We start from the raw sequence: 27,541 nt of genomic DNA on the forward strand, positions 1-27,541 counted from the left end.
AAACACAAAGCTGCAAATTATAGTGTATGCTCAAAGCACATAAGATAAAAACCAAACAAAAAATGAACAAATAAATATAAAACCTCATTAAGGTGTTATGAAACAAAGAAACTCGAAAAATATCGAGTTTGTTCTGTGTTGGCCATGTGGTTGGTATACCTAGTGAGATTCCCTTGAAGAAAACTAAATTTTCATTTGTGAGCGTTAATTACTGCTTGGATTTAGGTAGCTTCTCGGTTAGGAATGGGGCCTTGTATCTGCTTTCTTTCTAAGCACCGAGACCCCATATGGTAGAGACCCATGTAGATTCTGTGCACGCAGCTAAGTCTCTGAGTGTTCACAGGTGCATGGGCCTGTTTCCTTGGTAGCCTTCATCTGGGTTTTACAGTCTTCCTGCATCCTCTTCTGTGGGGTTCCCTGAGCCCTGAGGGAGGGGTCTGATGGAGACATCCCATGTCCGACTGAGGGTATCAAAGTCTCTTACCCTTTGCACATTGTCCGGCTGTGGGTCTCTGTGCTTGTTTCCATATGCTGCAGGAAGAGGCTTCTCTAATGATGACTGAGTAAGGATCTGGTCTAAAAGTATAGGAGAATGTCATTAGAATTTATTTTCTTGTTACATTCCTTTAGCAAAACAGTAGTGTCTGGTTTCCCTATAGGTCTGTGGCCCATTTAGTTTCAGTTTCTTGGCCAGCCATTGTCAAGTTAGGGCTTTGTCTCTCCTATTACTTCGTGATTTTTATCTAGATACCCTTTGTATGTGTATGTATTTTAGGAAGTTTCTACTGGATTATTTATAATAAAGTCACTCAAATGGCCCTTACTGTGAGCTCCATCTCTGTAGTCTCTTCCTCTCCCTTCTCTTTCCCCTCTTCCTTCCCCTTTCCCATTTGATCGCCTGCTCTACCCCTTCAGTCCCCACACATCCGTGGTTGATCTAGTTTTTCTTTCTTAGAAGACCCATGAAGGCTTAGAAAACGAGTTCCCAAGCCATGATAACACCCTGTTTTAAGAACTGAATAGAAACGCAGAAATCAGAGATAGCAAATAAACATCATCTGTCTCAATTTGCAGAGCTGGCTGTGACCCAGACACAGGAGTTAATCTGTTTTCCATTTATTTTTCCACTCTTATCTCTCTTAGACATATCAAGACAGGATGAGAGTAGAGTCACTCATTTCTTCATGTTTTTGTTTCTCACCCAGAACTAATGAATTCATCAGTATATATGAGACATTTGAAATTACTTCCTTCACTTTCGGAAGTGATAATTATATAATTTTCTCCTTCGCTTTTATATGCTACTTTCTCTCTTTGAAATGTTTGCATTAATCATAATAATCATTGTTATTATTATCAAGATTATTATTACTATTATTAGGACAGAAGCAACCCACAGTCCTATGCTGCTTATAAATGAAATCATGACCAGCAAGGGCCCAAACCCCTAAGGTTATAGTAGCAGCATTAACAAACAACTCTATTTGGATATGTCAGTTTTTGATGTCAAGTAATTTAGCTACTGAGATTTTCTTAGTCATTCTTATATTCATGAAAATTCTATTTTCTTATTTGCAATTTAAATGTAAACGCTTAAAAACTCTGCCCCAAGATGGTGGTGTTGCTTTTAAAGGTGGTGGAGAGGAGCTGCCTGGCTGAAGGACTTAAGTCACTTTGGAGGGTATTTTTTTCTGCCTATTTCCTGCCCTTCTCTCATTTTTATGGCTAAAAGGAGGTAAGCATCTCTAGCCTGTTATACCATTCCCACTACGCCATGACACTGCATTGCCACAGACTCACCCTATGGGCTAGAACTTCTGAAACCATGTGTTTTGCAAAGTTTGTTCAGGTCAAGTATTTTGTAGTATCAAGGAAAAGGCCGACTATCACCATTGTAGTCTCAAATCCACCAACTCAACATTTTGTTTTTCCAATTATTTTATTTTCAATTTCTTCAACAACTCTCCTCCAACCATTCTATGCATCTTATTATCAAAAATAATTCTATCAGAGCTGGAATGGAATGCAGTGGTACAGTGTGTGAGTAGAATAAACAAACCCAACGTTCCAATTTTCAGCACTGAAAAGGTAAAAGAAGGAAAGGAAAAAAGTAAATGACCGCTTTTACATTCTACTTCATCACATTATGTCTCTAACACCGCCATTTCTAGCTCCTCGTATCTGAAATTACTTGCCCCCACTTGATCTTCAGTCAGCTGACTATACTTCTCACTAGCATGACCCATTCTACTTTCTTACACCTGACTGCCACTATATGTGTTGTGTGTGTCCAACAAACCCTCAGCTCACATGGCTTCAACTCCATCTTTTTCTTTCTATTGATAAAGCCCTAGTCTGAGTTTATCTAACTGCAATACTACAGAGCAGGTAGAGGTGGGGAGTGTCTGGATAATGCGAATTCACACAGTTACAACTATAAGACGAGGTGGTCCTAGGAAATCTCCAGAAATCCTCCCATGATTCATGAGTCAATCCATTTCCATTTAGAAAGGGGTCAAAAGAAAACTTCCTTCCATTTCTTAAATGTTTGTGCCTATTTTTTTTTCAGGAATCTCATATTTCTGTTGGCCTTTTCGATTTTTATTTCTTAAAAGAAATTACAGTCAATTAGAAAACATTTTCTCCACTAAAGCCGCTTCAGTCATTCCTTAAAACTGGTGCTCCCCTCCACAGCAGAGATCTGTTGATTTTTAATTCAAAGCCTCTTTTCCGCAGGAGGTCAAGGCTTCACTTTATATAAACTTTGATTTGACAATTTTTCAAATCAAATTTGTTTATTTTCAATTTTCTCTCTTCATGGTATTGGTATCAGGAAATAATTAAATCACACAAGCCCAAAATAAAGCAAAACAGAATATCCCCCTTAATCTTAGTCTGTCTGTACAGTGTCTCATTTGTGTCTCCATAGAATTAATATGCAGAAGTGTTAAGGTTTTCTGAGATTACTTGGAGATTGGAGTCTCAGAAAGTAAGTAAAGGAAATGGAGAGAAGATGGTGAAGCCATAATATGAGAAGACTGATTGCAGGTCCAAGGGCTGGTACTAATTTCATAAGGAGAAAACTCGGCCACAAGTAACACTGAAACCACCTTGACCCCTGATTTGGTTTTACCCCTGACTAATTGTGCAGCAGTAAATTCCATTGTGTGAGTCACCAGCTTGTGCCATTCTGTTTTGGTGGCTGGATTTGAATGTGTTACCTTTTCATGTCTATGTTCACCACAGTAAATATCTTACAGGTGTTTTCTTCTCTTTTCTGCTTTTATACATTTCTATACATTTCTCTTTCATACACATTAGTTAATCTCTTAACCTGCTGCTTTCCTAAACCTTTATCTGTCAAAGTCACCATGAAATGCAATATTTTTATATTCGACTGCCCTTATACTTCCACTTTCTTCTCATTATTTGAAATTATACTTTAGTCTCTCCTCTGTAGGACACATCTTTTCTTGGTTATCTGATATGTTCCTCTCCTATTTTTTCAATCTAACCATTCGGTATTCTGCTGTGTTTTTCAAAGCTATAATTACCTGGGGCTTATTTCCCAATCACTCCTGCCTGTTTCTAAAGCTTTCTTTAAATGGTTTCATTTGCCCTGTCTTTAAATAACAGGTAAGTGTTAAAGATTGCCATTTAAAATATTTCTCCGAGCATGCCTTACTGGAAATAGTTCCAATATCAGTAAATGTAGTACTATTTACATAAATTTTCAGTCCTCATTTCTTTATTCCTCATTCATGCTTCTAATCTTTTGGCAAGCACCATTAACTATATGCTCTAATTAGATATTCACATTTTAAAAGTTAATTTAACATAAATTCTCACTTTTGGAAGTGTTGTGAGAAATAGTATAAATATATATCATTTCTCTAGATTCTATGAATGTTAAAATAATGTGACATATAATTTTACTTCTATATAGATCTATATACAAGATGATTTTTTTCTACATGATGAAAATAAATTGAAGACAAACTGTGATTTTTGTCTCTGGTTATTTTAGTATATCTTCATAGAAAAATACTATGCTCTACACTCCTGGCCTTGTTGACTGAATTCTATTGGTCTCTTACTGTTGAATGATTATGGAGGGTGTCAATCATTGACACATGCTGTCATTATACAAACATGTTCCCACTTGTTTAGTATCCGTTGATGATAACTAATCATTGTAAACTATAATCCTGGACAGATTCTGCACTTAAGATAATCATGCCAAACCCTAAAAGCTGCCCATTTTCTTATTCCCAGAACCCATGAGAATGTCACATTGCATGGAAAGGGGGAGTATAAGGTTGGAGATGAAATTGAGTTCTTACCCAGCTGATCTTAAACGAGGGTGAATTACTCTGTATTATATAGGCAGACCCAATCTAACTGGAAGTACTATTATAAATACAAGAGGCAGGGGAGACTGCTATGTGAGAATGCTGCTCTGTCAGCTTTGAGGGAAGACAGAGCACCCTGTAAACTAAGGCCTGTGGATTCCCTATGCAATACAGAAAGGGTGAAATGACTCTTACCCACATCTTGGAGAAAGGAAACTAGCTTTCTTGATACTTTCTTTTATTAGAGAAGCATACTTGTGAGATCACAAACATATAAAATCTTAAGATTAAAAGAAAATCTTACGGTGTTAGGTCATGAAGTCTGTGGTAAATGATTACAACAGCAACTAGAAAATACTTTATGCTAAATAATAAACATCTTATAATTTCGATATTTTATAAGATGTTTTTCTGATGTAAACCAATATTGACAGTCTATTCATAAAATCAAAACTGACTTCACTAGAGACAATCATATGGGATAATTAAGATTATATGAGGGCTGGAGAGATGGCTCAGCCGTTAAAGGCTAGGCTCACAACCAAAAATATAAGATTATCTGTAATATATTTATATACATGCATATATATCTGTGTATATGTATTACAAATACATTATATACATGTATTTGTATTTAATTTTGATTATATATAAGTATATATATGTGTGTGTGTGTGTGTGTGTGTCTGTGTGTGTGTGTGTGTATGTACTATACAGCATTTACAGAGAATCTCTACATATAAACAGTTGCACCTGGAAAATTATATAATCCCTAATTTAATTGTTATATTTTTACATAATAGTTTTTTATTGTAAGTATATAAAATAATTTAATTTTATGCAGGATATTTTGGGATTTATGAACTTTGCTTATTTTGTTGTCTTTCAGAATAATTACTTTCCATATTTAGTCAGCAAGAGAGAGAAGAGTGATTTAGTTGAATACTTTACCTTTGTTTCCACTAAAAATGAATATGTAAAATACATATTATCAAGAAATGTCAGGAGTTTTTCTGACTAACACAGTTTGGTAGGATTTTATCAAACAGAATCTTAGAAAAATCTTACTCTTTTCTCCTTATAACTCTTTCCTAGTGCTGCTTTGGGAAAGATCCAGTGAGCAGTTTCTCTTGACTGTTCATATAAAGTGATCAGACCTTCCAGTTTCCGCCTATGTCCTGAACTGACCATGCGCCACAGCTTTCTGTACACAGATACCACTGGACTCAAGCTAGTTTCTCAGAAATGCTAATACATCCAAGAGCACAGTTGATACCAACATTTCTCCTCACATTCCTGGCCCAAGAGGAATCTGTCTGGACCTCTAAGACACAGGAACCAAGGAGCAGTCTGAGGCAGAATACTTCCTGTTTCTGCCTGTGCCGGGAGCTGTCCCTGTGCCACAGCTCTGTGTATCCAGATTCTGCTGGGAAAAAGCTGCTCTTTTAGAAGTGTGGACATACCTGAGAGCACAGTTGAGACTGCCATTTCTGCTCATATTCGTGGCCAAGGAGGACCCCATCTGAAGCCCTCAGAGCACAAGAACAGAGGAACAGTCTGGGACAAGATTTTTCCAATTTCTGCATGTGCCCTGGAGCTGAAGCTGTGCCGAGTTCTTTGTACCCAGATCCCCCAGGTAGAGAGCTGGTCTCCCAGGGATGCTGACACACGTGAGAACACAGGTAAGACTACCAATTCTGCTCCAAGGGAACTACCCAGAGCCCTCAGGACACCAGAATCGAAGAGCAGTCTGGGACAGGATCCTACTTCTGGTTTCTGTCTGCACTCAGCTGACCCTGTGACACAGCTTTCTGTACCCAGATACCACCGGAAGTGAATAGGTCTCCCAGTAGTGATGACACACAGTCTTACAGGAGGGTCAAGCCACTGTCAGAGACAGCAAGAACAGCTAACACCAAAGGTAAGCAGATGGCAAGAGGCAAGGGCTAGAACTTAGGCACCAGAAACCAAGGCCTCTTGGTATCATCAGAACCCAGTTCCCATACAACAGCAAGACTTGACTATCGCAACACACTGGAAAAGAAAGACTTTGATATAAAATCACAACTCATGAAGATATTAGAGAACTTTAAGAAAGGAATAAATGACTCCCTTAAGGAAATACAGGACAACACAGGTAAACAGGTAGAAGCCCTTAAAGAAGGAACACAAAAATCAACCAAAAAGGTGAAAGAATTGAACAAAAACAATCCAGGATCTAAATATTGAAATAGGAAAAATATAGAAATGACAAAAGGAAACAATGTTGGAGATAGAAAACCTAGGAAAGAAATCAGGAGTCATAGATGCAAGCATCACCAACAGAATACAAGAGATAGAAGAGAGAATTTCAGGGACAGAAGATACCATAGAAAACATTGACAAAATAGTGAACCTCAGGGGCAAAACATATTGAACAACCATCAAAGAAAATGCTATACACAAAAAGTTTCTGCCCCAAAACATACAGGAAATCCAAGACACAATGAGAAGATCAAACCTAAGAGTAATGGGTAGAGAAGAGTAAAAATTCCCAACTTAAAGGGCCAGTAAATATATTCAAAAAATTATAGAAGAAACCTTTCCTAACCGAAAGAGAAAGATGCCATAAAAATACAAGAAGCCTACAGAACTCCAAATAGATTGGACCAGAAAAATAATACCTTTTGTCACAAAATAGTCAAAACACCAAATGCAAACAACAAAGAAATAAAATTAAAAGTAGTAAGGAAAAAAGGTCAAGTAATATATAAAGTTAGACCTACAAGAATCACACCAGACTTTTAAAAAGAGACCATGAATGCTAGAAGATCCTGGGTAGATCTCATACAGACCCTAGGAGAACAAAAATGCCAGCCCAAAACTCACAATTAACATAAATGGAGAAAACAAGATATTCCATGACAAAACCAAATTTACACAATATCTTTCTATGAATCCAGCCCTACAAATGATAATAGATGGAAAACTCCAACACGAGGAGGGAAACTACACCCTAGAAAAAGCAAGAAATTAATCTCCTTGCAACAAAACCAAAAGAGGTAGCCACATGAACATAATTCTACCTCCAACAACAGAAATAACAGGAAGCAACAATCACTGTTCCTTAATATCTCTTAGTATCAATGGACTCAAATCCCTAATAAAAAGCTATAAACTAACAGGCTGACTACTTAAGGAGGACCCAGCATTTTGCTGCATACAGGAAACACACCCCAGAGACAAAGATAGACACTACCTCAGAGTAAAAGGCTGGAAAACAAATTTCCAAGCAAATGGTCCCAAGAAACAAGCTGAATTAGCCATTCTAATATCCAATAAAATTGCCTTTCAACCAAGTTATCAAAAAATGAGGAAAATATCATATTCATCAAAGGAAAAATCCACCAAGATGAACTATAAATTTTGAATATCTATACTCAAAATGCAAGTGCTCCTATATTCATAAAAGAAACCTTGCTGAAGCTCAGAACACACATTGCACCTCACAACATAATAATGGGAGACTACAATACCCCACTCTCATCAATGGACAGATCATGGCAACAGAAACTAAACAGAGACATAGAGAAACTAACAGAAGTTATGAACCAAATAGATTTAATGGATTACTATAGAAAATTTTATCCTAAAGCAAAAGAATATACATTCTTAGTACGTCATGATACCTTCTCCAAAATTGACAATATAATGAGTCACAAAACAGGCCTCAACAGATATAAGAAGGTTGAAATAATCCCATGTATTCTATCAGATTACCGTGGACTAAGGCTGGTTCTTCCAAAAATTGGACAAAGTACTACTTGAGGACCCAGCTATACCACTCACGGACATACAATCAAAAAAAAAAAAAAAACGTTCCAACATATTACAAGGGTACACACTCTACTAAGTCCATAGCAGGTTTTTAATAATAATTGGAAGCTGGAAAGACACCAGATGTTCTTCAACAGAGGAATGAATACAGAAAATGTGGTACAATTACACAATGGTGTACTATTCAGCTATTAAAAACAATGACTTCATGAAATTCATAGGCAAATAGATGGAACTAAAATATATCCTGAGTGAGGTAACCTAATCTCTCTCTCTCTCTCTCTCTCTCTCTCTCTCTCTCTCTCTCTCTCTCTCTCTCTCTCTCTCACACACACACACACACACACACACACGGTATGTACTCATTGACAAGTGATATTAGCCCAAAAGCTGGGATTACCCAAAATACAATCCGTAGAGTACACAAAGCTCAAGAAGGATGACCAAGTGTGAATGCTTCAGTCATTCTAAGAAGGGGAAACAAAAATATTCACAGGAGGAAATAGAGACAAAATATGAAACAGTGATGTAAGTAATGGCCATCCAGAGACTGCCCTACATGAGTATTCAACCCATATATGTCACCAAGCCCAGATAATATTGCTGATGCCACTAAGTGCAAGCTGACAGGAACATTATATCTGTCTCCTGAGAGGCTCTGGCAGAGCACGACAAATACAGGGGCATACTTTTGCAGCCAATCATTGAACTATGTTCAGGGTACCCAATGGAGGAGTTAGAGAAGGGATTGCCGGAGCTAGAGGGGTTTGCAAACCACTAAGAACGACTATATCAACCAACCAGAGATTCCAGGGACTAAACCATCATCTAAAGAGTACACATGGACAGACCAATGACTCCCAATGCATATGTAGCAAAGGATTGTTCTGTTGGACATCAATGAGAGGAGAAGCCCTTGGCTCTGCCAAGGCTTGATACCCCAGTGCAGGGGAATGTCCGGGTGGTGAAGTGGGAAGGAGTGTGTGTATGGGGAGGGGACACCCTCATAGATGCAAGGGGAGTGGTATGGGATAGGGGATTTATGGATGGGAAACTGGGAAAAGGGATAACATTTGAAATGTAAATAAAAAATCCAGTAGAAAAAAAAGAAAAATATAAAGTGATCAGTTATTCATAGGAAGATCTGACTCTCCCTTAGGCATTTAGTTTGGAGGAAATAAATCAGTCCTTAATGTTGTCATCTAGCATCTACACATGCGTGTTTGCCTGTGAGTCTACATGCATCTGCACACATACACAATAATTGATTGAAATATAAATTTTAAAATTAAAAAAAGCTATAGTCTAATTATACCATCTTCTTTCTTAGCTGAAAATTTATAAACCCTGGAGAACAGTATGCCTGGAAAGAGGATACTAAATACTGAATTATCTTCACAAGATTCTCAAGTTGAAAGAAAAGAAAGAAGCAAGCCTCAAGTTGCCAGTAAATTACCATTGAAGACATGGAAGAGAGGAGAAATAAATAAATAAAAACTTATAGGCATAAACTGATAACCTTCTAGAGTCTGTAAAGCAACTATGCTTGAATGTAGTGAGGTGCACACTGGTGAGTGCTCCTTTCCTCTTCTCATTAGCTTCATAGACTTGAATGCATGCCTAATTCTCGCCATGGACTACATACATTTCTCATGTTTCTTTTTCTTCCTCCTCCTCCTCCTCCTTGTCCTCCTCCTCCTCCTCCTCCTCCTCCTCCTCCTCCTCCTCCTCTTCTTTCTCCTCCTTCATTTTCATGATTTTCCTCTTCTGAATTGGGATTTTAGGTCAAGGAGTTTGACTATTGCAAATTAAGAAATAATGCTTTTTATCATTTATTCACAAGACCTTGCCTATACCATCATGAATTTTATTATTCTTGTTCACTGAGGCTGATTTGTCCTTAGAATTCTTCCTGATGGAACCATGAAGAGAAATCTGAATCTGGAAACAGTCAGAATAGCTCCATTTCCAGTCTTCAATAAAGTAAAGACAATTTTGAAAATATGCTGTGTTCTTTATGAGTAATATTAGAGTTTGATTGAGAAAAGCATTGAGTTTGGTACTTGCAGAGCAGAATACTCAGTATAGTTTCTAAATATGGACAACTTGATGTTCCCTCTATGGGTGGATACTACTTACCATTCATAAAATAATACCTTCCTTTCAGTTATGTGCTTTTGGATGGTTCTATGTGTAAGTATGCTTTTCCTCTGCAGTTTGGAAGCTATCTGAAGTTATTAGGTATGCATGTTTCTCTACCCACCATCTTCTCTAAACCCCACTGAGGATAGAACAAATGTCCTATTTTTATTTGATTCTGTATTTAACTAAGTCCATGGATGAAGACACAAAAGTGGTAGTTGACTAAATCTCCAAGGTAGAGATTAAAATAAGAACATTCCTTCCATTATTTGGTGCCACCATAGCCACAGTTTATCTATGTATTAATTTTCTTATCCCATCACTAAGCTACTAATTGAAACCATATCTCATAACAGCTAAGGATAAGAAAAGGATAAGGAGAAGCAAGTCTTTCTTCATAAACTACAATGATTGCTAAAGTGGGCATATTAGAAGGTCCTGAATGTGAAATCAGAAACATCAGACACTTGTTCAGGCAAGGAACACAACATCTAATTCTACAATTAAGCAAACCTCATTACAGGTAATATAATTTGTGTAGTAAAATTTTTTTAATCCTATTACGAGGTTTCTACCCACCTTAAATCATTTACATTCCTATTTTTATTTGAATCTGTATTTAACTGAGTCCATGGATGAAGACACAAAAGTGGTAGGTGAGAGCATTTAAAATTTTAAATATGCCTTGGGAAGCACAATAGCTGGGGAGCTGTCTACCCTCTGTGTTCTTAACATCTTCTTTCCCATCAATAACCTCAAACAATCATTCACTACTTACTGTATTCCATTTGGGCTGCTCTCAAGTCCAACTGGGCAACCCTTTGGGCCACTTTTTCTTGGTCCCTAGTCCATAGAGGCTATCTCGCTCCTGTGTGTTTGTTCCTATCCCATGGTGCCTTCGTTTTTCCCTTTTGCACCTTCCTCTTTCTCTATGTCCTAAGCCAAGGAAACCTCAACCCTACCTATTTCTCTTCTGCTATTTGTATCTTTATTTACCCATCAGAATTAACTTGGGGCCTGGGTCCTGGGGATTAAATGTCGACTATTTTTTCTTGGGGCAAACAGTTTTGGGGGTTCCAAATTAGATTAGAATACAAATGACATTAGGCCAACCCACTACAATTCGGCTATGTTATATAAGGGAAGACCTTTTCTACATAAGTTGCTATGTCTCTGTCTTAGCAGAGACATAGCACCTGTGATGGAGACATTAGATAATAAGCATGTACAGACACTCAACAAGTGCTGGGGCAGTACCTAGGTATAAAAACTTCACATGCTTTCTTGACATGTCATTTAATTACTATTGCCTTCTGTTTCTATGATGAAACATTTTGCAAATAAATAATGAGCACTTTTGGCTTAAGGTCACCTTTTATATACATTTATTATATCTTCTTCTCATCAAACATTGCCTAGCAGACAAATTATCACTCATTTCCTTAGATGACAGGGATATATGCCTTAGGAAATTAAACACTGTCCTCTTGAATTTAAAATAGACTTAGTGAAATCTGGTCTGAAGGATGTCTTTGTGGTATTACAAGGTCAAACAAAATAATGATATTCATTGCTCATTAGCCAGTGGCCAGTCATACTTTTGAACATGGATACACAAATGAATTAAATGCCCAATAAGTAGTTGTCATTGATTACACTGGATTTCTGTGGAGTATTTCAGTGTTAAATAAAGAACATGACAATATTCTAGAAAACTGTACAGAATGTCACTGATCTTACAAGGTAATCATTCTCCTTTATTTCATATTCTAAGAAGAACAAAACCAAAGATTATATTGAAATAAATATAGTATGATTGAATAATAAGTATAATATATAGAGTCAAGTGTCTAATGTTGATTGGTAAAAAGAGCTTACAAAAACATTTAACTTGAATTTACTATATAATTTATTAGTCTTCTGTTCCATTTCTTCTGCTTAATATGGCTTAGTTTAAAATTCTGGCTTAAGTACCTAAACAGTGGAGGAAATTCCAACAGCTATTCCTGTCTTAGTGCCTTTCCTGACAGTTATCAAGAGGCTCTGGGCAGACCTGGGCTTCTTCATGCCTGGGAGTGTACTTCTGTGCTTTGTGCTGCCATATTTCAACTCAGACATCACTAAAGAACATCAACTGAGTTGAATAAGCTGCACTTTCTGGGCTCCGAGCTAGTACCCCAGCACTTGGGTGCAGAAACTCACAGGTATATGGTTTGGGGACTCACAATCTGTATTCAGAATCCCTTAAGCAAATAAGAGAAGTAGATTTTCTCATAAAGACAGCTGGCTCTGTAGACAGCCTGATAATATTTACAACAATAATAGTTTATGGTATGATTTGTGTCTGTCAGTTTATATTGAACAATGATTTAATTCTCCTAAACTACATTCTACAGATGAACAGACAAGAATATAGGAAGGTTACATAAATAAGTCAATTTTAACACACACTGGCTGTTAAGCCCTCACATTGGAATGAAGCTCTAGCAGTCTCTAAGAAATCTGTCTTTAGAAGACTGAAGCTGACCAGTGTTTGGGAACTGCATTATTTTCCATCACTTTCTCTTCCATTAATCCACCTAAATAATAAATACTAAAATAATGTAAAAGGCAAAATGTTAAATGAATACTAAAATACTAAATAGTATAAATACTATGAGTAGTAAATACTAAATACTGAATAAATACTAAACACTAAACACTGACTGCCGAATTCAGTACAATCCTCATAATGTTTCCCATATGACTAGGATAAGCATTTCTCAAAACCTCCTATTCACACTTGCTTGCAGGAATCAGATTGGATTATTTAATCTTCCCACATGAATATCACTTCAGGTATTCCAGCTCTCTGGACTAGAACTTAGTATTGTCTACATGTTTTTTTAATATATTTTTCTGAGGAATGAGGTTAAATTTCTCATTTTTCAGGGAGACACGCCTAACATCAAGGGCCAAACATTGCTTCCTTATCTTTAAGTTTTTGACACTATCACTGAAAGTACATGTAACATTGCATGCCTCAGATGAACTGCATTGAGCAGTGGAGATAAGGCGTGAGATTTTGAAGTCTTGATACTTCATTCATCGCTTACTTGCCATCCAAGTTATTAATTAGCCTTAACTGACACCTTATCTCCTGATACATATGTGGTGTTTTCAATTCTAATGCAGTGTTTGTAAACAGGAATATTTTTTCAATAAAATCTTAGTGATTTCTTTGGTTTTCAAAGAAAAGGTGACAGTGTGTCCCTTCTGACAATTGGCAATATGTACGGAATCTGTTATTGATGACAGTGGCTAAGAGAATGGTTGATACTGGTGGTAAGATTAAGAGATATTGCCTTGTTTGTGACCATGCATGCAAGAAAGGATTGAGCCATGGAAAATGCCAGTCTCACTGGTGATTGGTATCAGCCAAGAAACAATGGAAGTCACTGTGTTTGTTTATTTTCCAAGAAGGGTCAAAATTTGATCTTTTTTACTTGAGAAAATCTGTTGAGAAAACATTTTAAAAGGGAAAAAGTTTTCATTTTATCATTTGATACAATTTTACTGCCTCTTGAAACTACTATTGTATACAACTGGTCATCTGAAGCTCCTTAAAGCTAAACAGTAGAATACCAGTTTAGATGCAGACAAATAGGTGAAAATCTGAAATGTCGTAGATGAAGGGAAAACGTATGCTGTACTGTAGAGCCTGATGCCTGAGTTAGCCCTGGAATTCCTTTATATTCAACATAAAATATAGAAATGTTGAACAACACTGTCTGATTTTCTCATTTAAATTTTCAATCCTATACAGATGTGAATTTGTGTATTGAAGAGAAGATAGATAACAAGAAGGCAGGCACACTTGGATATTCAGAAGAAAGATGATGATGTCTAGGAAAGCAGGTGTCTGTAGAGATAGAAGTGTGGACTTCTGACCATATGGGGTATGAGAGGAAAGAAAAGAGCACAGTGCTTGTGAGCAGTGCATGAAGTACAGGTAAGTGAAGAATTAACAGATGGCTCCTGGGTTCTCGTTCCCTAGGTTTGTCAATACAGGGACAAAGAAAAGCTCAGTGAGAACACAACAGATGTAGGCATCTTCGGCTCAGTATCATTCGTAGAATAAATTGAATGTGTCAATCGGGAAGGAGGCTATGAGGTCAGCCTAGGACAATATGAAGATCTTTCAAGTTTACATAATCAAATCACTGAATAAGAGTAGAGGTAGAGTGGGTAGGTCCAATGTTGAGTCTTAGAACAATTCAGCCTCCATAAGTGCAGTACAACAGAAGTTGCAGACTGAGTTAAAATAGATTTCTGATATTTCTGCTTGACAATTTTTGTCTAGATTGCTTGGTATGTATGCCATGTGGTGTATTAATTAGCCTGGTCTAATCATGGCATATCGTAGACCTACCTACAGATATCACATTGTACAACTTATTGTTTCTTCTATTCTCCGTTACTTGTCCAAAGAATATTTCACATTCAAAAATAAAATTTGATACAAGCTTATTCACACTGCATTCACTGAACTTTTCAAAGTTACATTCATAGTAACATCATTCATAGCAAAACTCGTAAACCAAAAACAAACAAACAAACAAACCAAATCAAATCAAACCAAAACCAAAACCCAAACCAAAAAAGAAACAAAAGAGTTAAAGACATGGTAAACTGAGGCTCCTATTTCAAGCAGGGAATCTCAATATTTAACATTCTGCTGTCACCGGAAGTCAAGTTCATTTCTGTGGGCTGGGCTGGGCTGCTGCCAGGAACTCTGTTTGTGTCCATGTCCCACACTGCTACCAGAAACCATGCTGAGGTCCATGGCTTGTGCAGAAGCCAGAGGCTATGTGGATGCCAGTGATCCATGCTGTCACAAGATACCATGTGGAAGTTCATGATCTATGTTTCAACTTACTGGAAAGGACATGCAAGCTCCAGTGCTATCAATGGCTGCAGACTCACTTTTGAGAGGGTGAGACAAAGAAGGCTTCTGTGACATTCTCTACTCCCTTTCCCCAAGGTAACATCTACCCATGAAGCCATTAAGAACTCTTAAAAATGGTGATAAAGATGCAGAAGTGTAGCTCTTCATCAAAGAAGGGTACTGGCAGGATAATGGGGAAAGTCTCACTTTTCTTTAAGGAGCTGGACATAGGAAATTAGACCATGCTCCAGTAATGATTATATGGACAACACCAATTGGACTTATTTTATTTCAATTTTTTGAGGGTGAGTCCACAAGTAGGGGGAAAAGTAGAAGGAATAGGAAGTAAGAGTGATTGGGGTGCATTATGTGAAATTCTCAAATAATTAACCAAAAAATTAAGTTAAAAATGAACTTTCACTAATCATCTTATGCAGTACATAAACTTAGATCAACAGAAACAAAAATAATTTAACTCCTTATTCCCTCATTGTTTCAGGGGAGATGAAACAAATAGGATTTATATATCTACCTTACCTTGAGTTTTCAATTAAAGTATATAATATTTTCAAGTTTTAAAACATAGAACGAACAGTGATTGCAAATGTCAATGCTGGATGTCAAATGCTTCACAATAGTAGAAAAGAAAATATAGAGCCTACTGAGAAAATATTACATACCGGTAAGTAGAATTTGTGGTACAGATTTTAAATCTACCACCTTAAGATGAAGAGCATTATTTTTAATACATTTTGGTTCCCAATTAGATGGTCTGGAATTTTACAGTTTATTAGCAGTGTTTGCCTCCCATTGCTGCCTCAGACATTTTGTATACAGTTCTTATACCACTCTTTGCAGATTGCTTGGTATAACTCCTTATTTTTTTATTTTTAGCATTACTATAGTTACTACAGAATTGTCTGATGTCATTACTAGACCTGATGGATTATTTTTCAAATATCAACCTTTGTTTCTGCACATCATTCTGAAAACTATAGTTCAATATCAAAGAGAAAAGAAAATAGGGTTTTCCTAAAGTCTAAATATTGACTTTGAGGTAAAAGAAAAGTAAAAGGAACATGTTACCTTTGTAAAAGCACGTAACAACGGTCAACACATAAGCTACACCTAGTTAGAAAATGTCGTTATCTCAACCACTTAACTCTTTCCCTTTAAGTCATGCCCCACAGAACTAAAGAAAGTTAAAAAGAAGTAAAGCCTTTGCTCAAAATAAAAAATTTAAACTTGAAATACTGTCGGCTTTGTGATATGTAATTAAGCAAGATGAGTTACTATTACGGTTGATGGTACAGGCTATTCAAAGAAAATTATTACATTCTTAAAGACTCTCTTCATAGTGATTACAGTGGGGATAAAAACAGATGATTCTACATGAAAGAAATATTCAGAAAATTATCAAAGAGATGTAATCAGTGTCTTAGGTGTCTGAGATTGGGGATAAGAATAACCTGTAGAAATACAACAGTCATTTCAGAACAAGATAATCAGAAGAGACCACTTGAAATATTAATGATAACAAAGTAATTTGACACCAGAGAACTCTGCAAATGATATGAACATTATTTTGATCACATCATCTCAAAAATAAAGTATCAGACCCTGATCCCTTCCAGACAACTATACGCAGGGTATTTAAATAGAATGCTCAGCATATCATCAAGAAACTTTTATTTCATCTCATTTTATTTTCTTATTGAAAATAATTTTCATACAATATATTCTAATCATGGTTTTCCCTTCCCTTTCATATACCAAAATATTTTAAAAATATGAAGTGAAATGACCAAACAGAAAACAAGATACATGTACACATGCACACACACATAAAAACATACACACACACACACACACACACACACACAAAATCCATACAATCACAAAAATCAGAAACCATAGTACAAACAAATAATCAGTGAGCTAAAATAATGCACAGGTAAAACAATATGAGACAAAATGTCTCCAAATTAACACTTGAGTTTATTTCATGTTGGCCATCTAATGCTGGTCATGGAGCCTGCCCATAATAATAGGGTGATATTCTCACCCAGTGAGAATATTTAGTGAAAACTAACTTTTCCTTTGCTAGAGAGCATAAATTGCAGATACATTCTTGTTTGTGAATGGAAGCTCATGTCCACTTTCCTCTCTCAGCACTGGGAACCCATCTGGATTGGACTTGTGAAGGCCCTTTTTCTGCCGCTACAGTCTTTATAAGTTCATACATCCACTTGCCCTGTAGTGTCTATAAGACACGCTTTCCTTTGTGTGTTGTGTCCTTTGTGGATCTTATAATCATTCTGCCTTCTATGTATTTCCCTAAGATTTTAAGGTATGGGTTTGATGAATAAATGCCATTTAGAACTTAGTGTTCCAAAGTCTCTTAAGCTCTGCACAGTTTCCAATTGTGGGTCTGAATTAGTTCCTATCTTCTGTAAGAGGAGCCTTCTCTCATGTCGCCTGAGCAAGGCACTGATATATAGGTATAGCAGAATGTTGTTAGGAGTCATTTATTGCCACATTCATTTAGCAGAAGAGACTTTAGTAGTATTTGGTATTTCCCTAAGTCCCTGGCCTATCTAATCCCAGGCCATGTTTAACCCAGAAATGTCAGGCAATGACTACATAACAGAGTGGGCTCGAATCTAATCATATTGAGGTTGCTTACCCCCATAGTATTTGTGCTGTCATTTCACCAGTATACCAGGGAGGCAGTCTGCATTGTATCTTGTAGGGTTCGCTGTTTGGTGTTTAGTATTCTCCTATCATAGCATGCGGACATCTTCCAGTAGAAGGAACAAGAGTCGGTAGCAGTAAAGGCTCTATTTAGACTCCAGCTCAACATCTTTGTTAAATGAAACATGTATTTCTTTGTTGTTGTAAAAATATAAAAATAAAAAAAAGTATTGTTGGTTTTTATGCCGCTAGGATCGGCAACACAGTGCCCCAAGATATCTGCTAGATATCTTTTTTTGTTGTTGTTAACTTGAGTGTTTCTTATTTACATTTCGAATGTTATTCTCCTTGCCCTTTCCAGGCCAACATCCCCCTAACACCTCCCCCTCCTCTGGTATATTGGTGTTCCCCTCCCCAACCTCCCCCATTACCGCCCTCCCCCCAACAATCAGGTTCACTGGGGGTTCAGTCTTGGCAGGACCAAGGGCTTCCCCTTCCACTGGTGCTCTTACTAGGCTATTCATTGCTACCTATGGGGTTGGCGCCCAGGTCAGTCCATGTATAGTCTTTGGGTAGTGGCTTAGTCCCTGGAAGCTCTGGTTGGTTGGCATTGTTGTTCATAAGGGGTCTCGACCCCTTCAAGCTCTTTCACTCCTTTCTCTGATTTTTTAAACGGGGGTCCCGTTCTCAGTTCAGTGGTTTGCTCCTGGCATTCGCCTATGTATTTGCTGTATTCTGGCTGTGTCTCTCAGGAGAGATCTACATCCGGTTCCTGTCAGCCTGCACTTCTTTGCTTCATCCATCTTGTCTAGTTGGGTGGCTGTATATGTATGGACCACATGTGGGGCAGACTCTGAATGAGTGTTCCTTCTGTCTCTGTTTTAATCTTTGCCTCTCTATTCCCTGCAAAGGGTATTCTTGTTCCCCTTTTAAAAAAGGAGTGAAGCATTCATATTTTGATCATCTGTCTTGAGTTTCATGTGTTCTGTGCATCTAGAGTAAATCAAGCATTTTGGCTAATAGCCACTTATCAATCAGTGTATTCCATGTGTGTTTTTCTGTGATTGGGTTACCTCACTCAGGATGATATTTTCCAGTTCCATCCATTTGCCAATGAATTTCATAAAGTCATTGTTTTTGATAGCTGAGTAATATTCCATTGTGTAGATGTACCACATTTTCTGTATCCATTCCTCTGTTGAAGGGCATCTGGGTTCTTTCCAGCTTCTGGCTATTATAAATAAGGCTGCTATGAACATAGTGGAGCATGTGTCTTTGTTATATGTTGGGGCATCTTTTGGGTATAAGCCCAAGAAAGGTATAGCTGAGTCCTCAGATAGTTCAATGTCCACTTTTCTGAGGAACCTCCAGACTGATTTCCAGAATGGTTGTACCAGTCTGCAATCCCACCAACAATGGAGGAGTGTTCTCTTTCTCCACATTCTCCCCAGCATTTGCTGTCACTTGAGGTTTTTTTTTTTCTTTTTTATTAACTTGAGTATTTCTTATTTACATTTCGATTGTTAATCCCTTTCCAGGTTTCCGGGCCAACATCACCTAAACCCTCCCCCTCCCCTTCTATATGGGTGTTACACTCCCCATCCTGCCCCCATTACCACCCTCCCCCCAACTAGCAGGTTCACTGGGGGTTCAGTCTTAGCAGGACCAAGGGTTTACCCTGCCACTTGTGCTCTTACTAGGCTATTCATTGCTACCTATGAGGTTGGAGCCCAGGGTCAGTCCATGTATAGTCTTTGGGTAGTGGCTTAGTCCCTGCAAGCTCTGGTTGCTTGACATTGTTTTTCATATGGGGTCTCGAGCCCCTTCAAGCTCTTCCAGTCCTTTCTCTGATTCCTTCAATGAGGGTCCTGTTCTCAGTTCAGTGGTTTGCTGCTGGCATTCGCCTCTGTATTTGACGTAATCTGGCTGTGTCTCTCAGGAGAGATCTACATCCGGTTCCTGTCAGCCTGCACTTCTTTGCTTCATCCATCTTGTCTAGTTGGGTGGCTGTATATGTATGGACCACATGTGGGGCAGACTCTGAATGAGTGTTCCTTCTGTCTCTGTTTTAATCTTTGCCTCTCTATTCCCTGCAAAGGGTATTCTTGTTCCCCTTTTAAAAAAGGAGTGAAGCATTCATATTTTGATCATCTGTCTTGAGTTTCATGTGTTCTGTGCATCTAGAGTAAATCAAGCATTTTGGCTAATAGCCACTTATCAATCAGTGTATTCCATGTGTGTTTTTCTGTGATTGGGTTACCTCACTCAGGATGATATTTTCCAGTTCCATCCATTTGCCAATGAATTTCATAAAGTCATTGTTTTTGATAGCTGAGTAATATTCCATTGTGTAGATGTACCACATTTTCTGTATCCATTCCTCTGTTGAAGGGCATCTGGGTTCTTTCCAGCTTCTGGCTATTATAAATAAGGCTGCTATGAACATAGTGGAGCGTGTGTCTTTGTTATATGTTGGGGCATCTTTTGGGTATAAGCCCAAGAAAGGTATAGCTGAGTCCTCAGATAGTTCAATGTCCACTTTTCTGAGGAACCTCCAGACTGATTTCCAGGATGGTTGTACCAGTCTGCAATCCCACCAACAATGGAGGAGTGTTCTTCTTTCCCCACATCCTCACCAGCATTTGCTGTCACCTGAGTTTTTGATCTTAGCCATTCTCACTGGTGTGAGGTGAAATCTCAGGGTTGTTTTGATTTGCATTTCCCTTATGACTAAAGATGTTGAACATTTCTTTAGGTGTTTCTCAGCCATTCGGCATTCCTCAGCTGTGAATTCTTTGTTTAGCTCTGAACCCCATTTTTTAATAAGGTTAAATATTTGTTTCCCTGCGGTCTAACTTCTTGAGTTCTTTGTATATTTTGGATACAAACCCTGTATCTTTTGTAGGATTGGTAAAGATCTTTTCCCAATCTGTTTGTTGCCATTTTGTACTAACCACAGGGTCCTTTGCCTTACAGAAGCTTTGAAGTTTTATGAGATCCCATTTGTCGATTCTTGATCTTAGAGCATAAGCCATTGGTGTTTTGTTCAGGAATTTTTTTCCAGTGCCCATGTGATCAAGATGCTTCCACATATTTTCTTTTACAAGTTTGAGTGTATTTGGTTTGATGTGGAGGTCCTTGATCCACTTGGACTTAAGCGTTGTACAGGGTGATCAGCATGGATTGATCTGCATTCTTCTACATGTTGACCTCAAGTTGAACCAGCACCATTTGCTGAAAATAGTATCTTTTTTCCATTGGATGGTTTTGGCTCCTTTGTCAAAAATCAAGTGACCATAGGTGTTTGGGTTCATTTCTGGGTCTTCAATTCTATTCCACTGGTCTATTTGTCTGTCTCTGTATCAATACCATGCAGTTTTTATCACTATTGCTGTGTAATACTGCTTGAGTTCAGGGATAGTGATTCCCCCTGAAGTCCTTTTATTGTTGAGGATAGTTTTAGCTATCCTGGGTTTTTTATTATTCCAGATGAATTTACAAATTGTTCTGTCTAACTCTCTGAAGAATTGGATTGGTATTTTGATGGGGATTGCATTGAATCTGTAGATCACTTTTGGTAAAATGGCCATTTTTACTTTGTTAATCCTGCCAATCCATGAGCATGGGAGATCTTTCCATCATCTGATGTCTTCTTCAATTTCTTTCTTCATAGGCTTGAAGTTCTTATTGTACAGATATTTAACTTGCATGGTTAAAATCACACTGAGGTGCTTTATATTATTTGACTATTATGAAGGGTGTCGTTTCCCTAATTTCTTTCTCGGCTTGTTTCTCTTTCATGTAGAGGAAGGCTACTTATTTATTTGAGGTAATTTTATACCCAGCCACATTGCTAACGGTGTTTATCAGGTTTACTAGTTCTCTGGTGGAACTTTTGGGATCACAAAAATATACAATCATATCATCTGCAAATAGTGATATTTTGACTTCTTCTTTTCCAATCTGTATCGCCTTGATCACCTTTTTTGTCTGATTGCTCTGGCTAGAACTTCAAGAACTATATTGAATAAGTAGGGAGAGAGTGGGCAGCCTTGTCTAGTCCCTGATTTCAGTGGGATTGCTTCAAGTTTCTCTCCATTTAGTTTAATGTTAGCGACTGGTTTGCTGTATATGGCTTTTACTATATCTAGGTATGGGCCTTGAATTCCTATTCTTTACAGGACTTTTATCATGAAGGGATGCTGAATTTTCTCAAATGCTTTTTCAGCAACTAATGAAATAATCATGTGGTTCTGTTCTTTCAGTTTGTTTATATAATGGATCACGTTGATGGTTTTCCGTATATTAAACCATCCCTGCATGCCTGGGATGAAGCCTACTTGATCATGGTGGATGATTGTTTTGATTTGCTCTTTGATTTGGTTTGCCAGAATTTTATTGAGTATTTTTGCATCGATAGTCATAAGGAAAATTGGTCTGAAGGTCTTTGTTGGGTCTTTGTGTGATTTTGGTATAAGAGTAATTGTGGTTTCATAGAAGGAATTCGGTAGTGCTCCATGTGTTTCAATTTTGTGGAATAGTTTGGATAGTATTGGTATGAGGTCTTCTATGAAGGTCTGATAGAATTCTGCACTAAACTTGTCTGGACCTGGGCTCTTTTTGGTCGGGAGACCTTTAATGACTGCTTCTATTTTGTTAGGAGTTATGAGGTTGTTTAAATGGTTTATCTGTTCCTGATTTAACTTCGGTACCTGGTGTCTGTCTAGGAAATTGTCCATTTCCTTCAGATTTTCAAGTTTTGTTGAATATAGGCTTTTGTAGTAGGATCTGATGATTTTTTTGAATTTCCTTTGATTCTGTAGTTATGTCTCCCTTTTCATTTCTGATTTTGTTAATTTGGACACACTCTCTGTGTTCTCTCGTTAGTCTGGTTAAGGGTTTATCTATCTTGTTGATTTTCTCAACGAACCAACCTTTGGTTGTATTCATTCTTTATATGGTTCTTTTTGTTTCTACTTGGTTGATTTCAGCTCTGAGTTTAATTATTTACTGCCTTCTACTCTCTAATGGGTGTATTTGCTTCTTTTTGTTCTAGAACTTTTAGGTGTGCTGTTAAACTGCTGACACGTGCTCTCTCCTGTTTCTTTCTGCAGGCACTCAGAGCTATGAGTTTTCCTCTTAGCTCAGCTTTCATAGTGTCCCATAAGTTTGGGTATGTTATACCTTCATTTTCATTAAATTGTAAGAAGTCTTTAATTTCTTTCTTCATTTCTTCCTTGACCAGGTTATCATTGTGTAGAACATTTTTCAGCCTACATCGATATGTGGGTGTTCTTCCCTTATTGTTATTGAAGACCAGCTTTAGCCCATGGTGGTCTGATAGGATGCGGGATTATCCCTACCTTTCTGTATTTGTTGAGACCTGTTTTATGACCAATTATATGGTCAATTTTGGAGAAAGTACCATGAATTGGTGAGAAGACAGTATATCCTTTTGCTTTAGGACAGAATGCTCTATAAATATCTGTTAAGTCCATTTGGGTCATGACTTCTCTTAGTTTGTCTATGTCTCTGTTTAATTTCTGTTTCCATGATCTGTCCATTGATGAGAGTGGGGTATCGCAATCTCCTACCGTTATAGTGTGATGTGCAATGTGTGCTTTGAGCTTTAGTAAGGTTTCTTTTATGTATGCAGGTGCCCTTGTATTTGGAGCATAGCTATTTAGGATTGAGAGTTCATCTTTTTGGATTTTTCCTTTGATGAATATGAAGTGTCTTTCGTTAACTTTTTTGATGTCTTTTGGTTGAAATTTATTTTATTCGATATTAGAATGGCTACTCCAGCTTGCTTCTTCATATTATTTGCTTGGAAAGTTGTTTTCCAGCCTTTTACTCTGAGGTAGTGTCTGTCTTTGTCTCTGAAGTGTGTTTCCTGTAGGCATCAAAATTCTGGGTCTTCATTACATATTCAGTTCATTAATCTTTGTCTTTTATTGGGGGATTGATTCTATTGATGTTGAGAGATATTAAGGAATAGTGATTATTGTTTCCTGTTATGTTCATATTTGGATGTGAGGTTATTTTTCTGCGCTTTTCTTTTCTTTGTTTTGTTACCAAGACGATTAGTTTCTTGCTTTTTTCTAGGGTGTAGCTTGCCTCCTTATGTTGGGCTTTACCATTTATTCTCCTTTGTAGTGCTGGATTTGTAGAAAGATATTGTGTAAATTTTGTTTTGTCATGGAATATCTTGGTTTCTCCATCCGTGTTAATTGAGAGTATTGCAGGATACAGTTACCTGGGATGGCATTTGTGTTCTCTTAGGGTCTGTATGACATCTGTCCAGGATCTTCTGGCTTTCATAGTCTCTGGCGAGAAGTCTGGTGTGATTCTGAAAGGTCTGCCTTTATATGTTACCTGACCTTTTTTCCTTACTGCTTTTAATATTCTTTCTTTGTTTTGTGCAATTGGTGTTTTGACTATTATGTGATGGGAGGAGTTTCTTTTCTGGTTCAATCTATTTGGAGTTCTGTAGGCTTCTTGTATATTTATGGGCATCTATTTCTTTAGATTAGGGAAGTTTTCTTCTATGATTTTGTTGAAGATATTTACTGGTCCTTTGAGCTGGGAGTCTTCACTCTCTTCTATACCTATTATCCTTAGGTTTGATCTTCTCACTGAGTCCTGGATTTCTTGTATGTTTTGGACCAGTAGCTTTTTCCGTTTTACATTATCTTTGACAGTTGTGTCGATGATTTCTATGGAATCTTCTGCTCCTGAGATTCTCTCTTCCATCTCTTGTATTCTGTTGGTGATGCTTCCATCTACAGCTCCTTGTCTCTTCTTTTGGTTTTCTATGTCCAGGGTTGTTTTCATGTGTTCTTTCTTCATTGCTTCTATTTCCATTTTTAATTCCTTCAACTGTTTGATTGTGTTTTTCCTGGAATTCTTTCAGGGATTTTTGTGATTCCTCTCTGTAGGCTTCTACTTGTTTATTTATGTTTTCCTGTGTTTCTCTAAGGCAGTTCTTCATGTTTCTCTTGATGTCCTCCAGCATCATGTTTAAATATGATTTTACATCTAGATCTTGCTTTTCTGGTGTGTTCAGATATTCAGTGTTTGCTTTGGTGGGAGAATTGGGCTCTGATGATGCCATGTAGTCTTGGTTTCTGTTGCTCGGTTTGCTGCGCTTGACTCTCGCCATCAGATTGTCTCTGGTGTTACTTTGTTCTGCTATTTCTGACAGTGGCTAGACTGTCCTATAGGCCCGTGTGTCAGGAGTGCTCTAGACCTGTTTTCCTGTTTTCTTTTAGCCAGTTATGGGAACAGAGTGTTCTGCTTTCAGGTGTGTAGTCTTTCCTGTCTACTGGTCTTCAGCTGTTCCTGTGGGCTTGTGTCCTGAGTTGACCAGGCAGGTCACTTGGAGCAGAATACTTGGTCTTACCTGTGGTCCCGTGGCTCAAGTTTGCTAGTAGGGTGTTGTTTTTGAGCTCTCCGTGAGGGCGGTAACCCGGAGGGCCTGCGCTGCCTTTTCCTGGAGTCCCTGTGCACTGGGGTCCCAGATGTCGTTAGGTGTTTTCCTCTGGAGTAAGAAATGTGGGCAGAGTGTAGTCTCTTCTGGCTTCCCAGGCTTGTCTGCCCCTCTAAAGGTTTAGCTCTCCCTCCCACGGGATTTGGGTTCAGAGAACTGTTGATCAGGTCCCTTCAGGTCCGTGCGGTGTCTGTAGCGTGGGGGACCTGCAGCTCCAGTGCCCCTATCTTCTGGTTCCCAGAGGCCATATACAGTTTCCTCTTGGGCCAGGGATGTGGGTAGTGGTGGGCAGTATTGGTGGTCTCTCCTGCTCTGCAGTCTCGGGAGTGCCCACCTTTTAGGTCAGTGAGCTCTCTCTCCCAAGGAGTTTGGGAGCAGTGAGCTGCGGGCTGGGACCAGCGAGGCTGGGGCTCCACCTAAAAACCAGAAGTGTTCGGTCCCAGAGGAATTTTGCCTCTGTGTGTCCTTAGACCACCTGGCAGGTCACTTGGAGCAGAAACGTTGGTCTTACGTGTGGTCTCGAGGTTCAAGTTTGCTCATGGGGTGTTGCTTTTGAGCTCTCAGTGAGGTCGGCAACCATGAGGGCCTGTGCTACCTTTTCCGGGAGCCCCCATGCACCGGGGTACCTGATGGTATTAGGTGTTTTCCTCTGAAGTCAGAAATGTAGGCAGAGTGTAGTCTCTTCTGGCTTTCCAGGTGTGTCTGCCCCTCTGAAGTCTGCTAGATATTTTGGCAGAAACATCCCAATTCCGTGGTGGACCAGTGTCTCTTGCCGCCGCACACTTTCCTACACTCAAACCATCACATAAAAGAACATATAACACAATAACCTTTGACCCAATTGGTAAAATATAATTGCCCACTTAAACATACAATGCCTGGTACCATCCATCCCTTGAGAACATTAATAACAACCTGTAAATAAACAGAGCGAGATCTTTATTTCAGCCTCCATCGTCCTGCCAAGGCTTCTCTCCCTCCCTCTCTCCTGTCTCTACCTCTCTGTTCTGTTCTAGTCTTCTCTTCCTTCAAACTTCTCTCCCGCCCATCCTTCCTTCTCATCCAGTGACAGGCCTCCTTCTATCTTGTGCCTGCCTCATCTGTGACATCATCCTACATTTCTTCAACAATAGGGGTTACCATCAGTTTTTAGAAAACTATAGCCTTGTCAGTAGTCTAAGTTGTTTGGGGAGGTTCTTTCAGGGTCCTTTACCCACCAACTTCATGAGATGTAACCAGTTCCTGGAATTGTAATATCTCATTGGGACACTGCCTCCCCAATTATTTGGTGATGTAATACATATTTCTTTCATATATATATATATATATATATATATATACATATATATATATATATATATATATGCTTCAACTATAGTGGGTTTTATATGACCCTTCATCTGGCCCTTAAACTTGCCTATCTCTTCTCGTATTCCATGCTTATCTTCCTTTTCCCTCCATATTTTTTATTTATTATTTTTCATTCTACTCTCCTTTTTGATTTTCCATAACTATATACTCAATTTTCCCATTGTTGGGAGTTGGTCCTATCCCCCCGGTCACTTACTGTGCCCCAACTTCTGTTGTTATATTGATTGTAGCAAGCCTATCAAAGGCTTAAAAGCTAACATTCACACATACGTGAATATATACCATATCTGTGTTTTGAGTTTGTGTTACCTCACTCAGGAAGACATTTTCTAGCTTCATCTTTTTACTTGTTAATACCATGATTATTTTTTCTTAACAGCTACCTAGTTTTCCACTGTGTGGCTGTACCATATTTTTATTATTTATTAATCTATTGGCAGACATCTAGGCTGTTTCCAATTTCTCGCTATTATGCATAAAACAGCTGTAAGCATGGGTAAGTAAGTCTCTCTGTAGTAGAACGTAGTGTCCTTTGAGTATATACTCAAGAATGGTATAGGTGGATCTCAAGATAGATCAATTCCCTGTTTCCTGAGAAAGTTCACACTGATTTCAATGGTAGCTGTACATGTTTACAGTCCTGTCAGAAATGGATGAATGTTTCTCTTCATCCACACCAACATGAGTTACCATTTGTTTTATTGTCTTATCAATTGTGTCTGAAGATTAAATCTCAAAAGTATTTTTATT

General features: G+C 38.1%; 1 long non-coding RNA gene across 1 annotated transcript in view; it reads right to left on the reverse strand.

Moving 5' to 3' along the window:
* Positions 1–424: 424 nt before the first annotated feature.
* The window catches only part of LOC120094084 (uncharacterized), a 77,961-nt gene continuing 50,844 nt past the window's right edge, over positions 425–27,541 (reverse strand). Inside the window, exon 3 of the long non-coding RNA XR_005487978.2 lies at positions 425–576. This is a non-coding gene — a long non-coding RNA (uncharacterized LOC120094084). The remainder of the gene's footprint in view (positions 577–27,541) is intronic.

Source organism: Rattus norvegicus, chromosome 8 (genome assembly GCF_036323735.1).
Source record: "Rattus norvegicus strain BN/NHsdMcwi chromosome 8, GRCr8, whole genome shotgun sequence".
In the NCBI taxonomy this organism is placed as follows: Eukaryota; Metazoa; Chordata; class Mammalia; order Rodentia; family Muridae; genus Rattus; species Rattus norvegicus.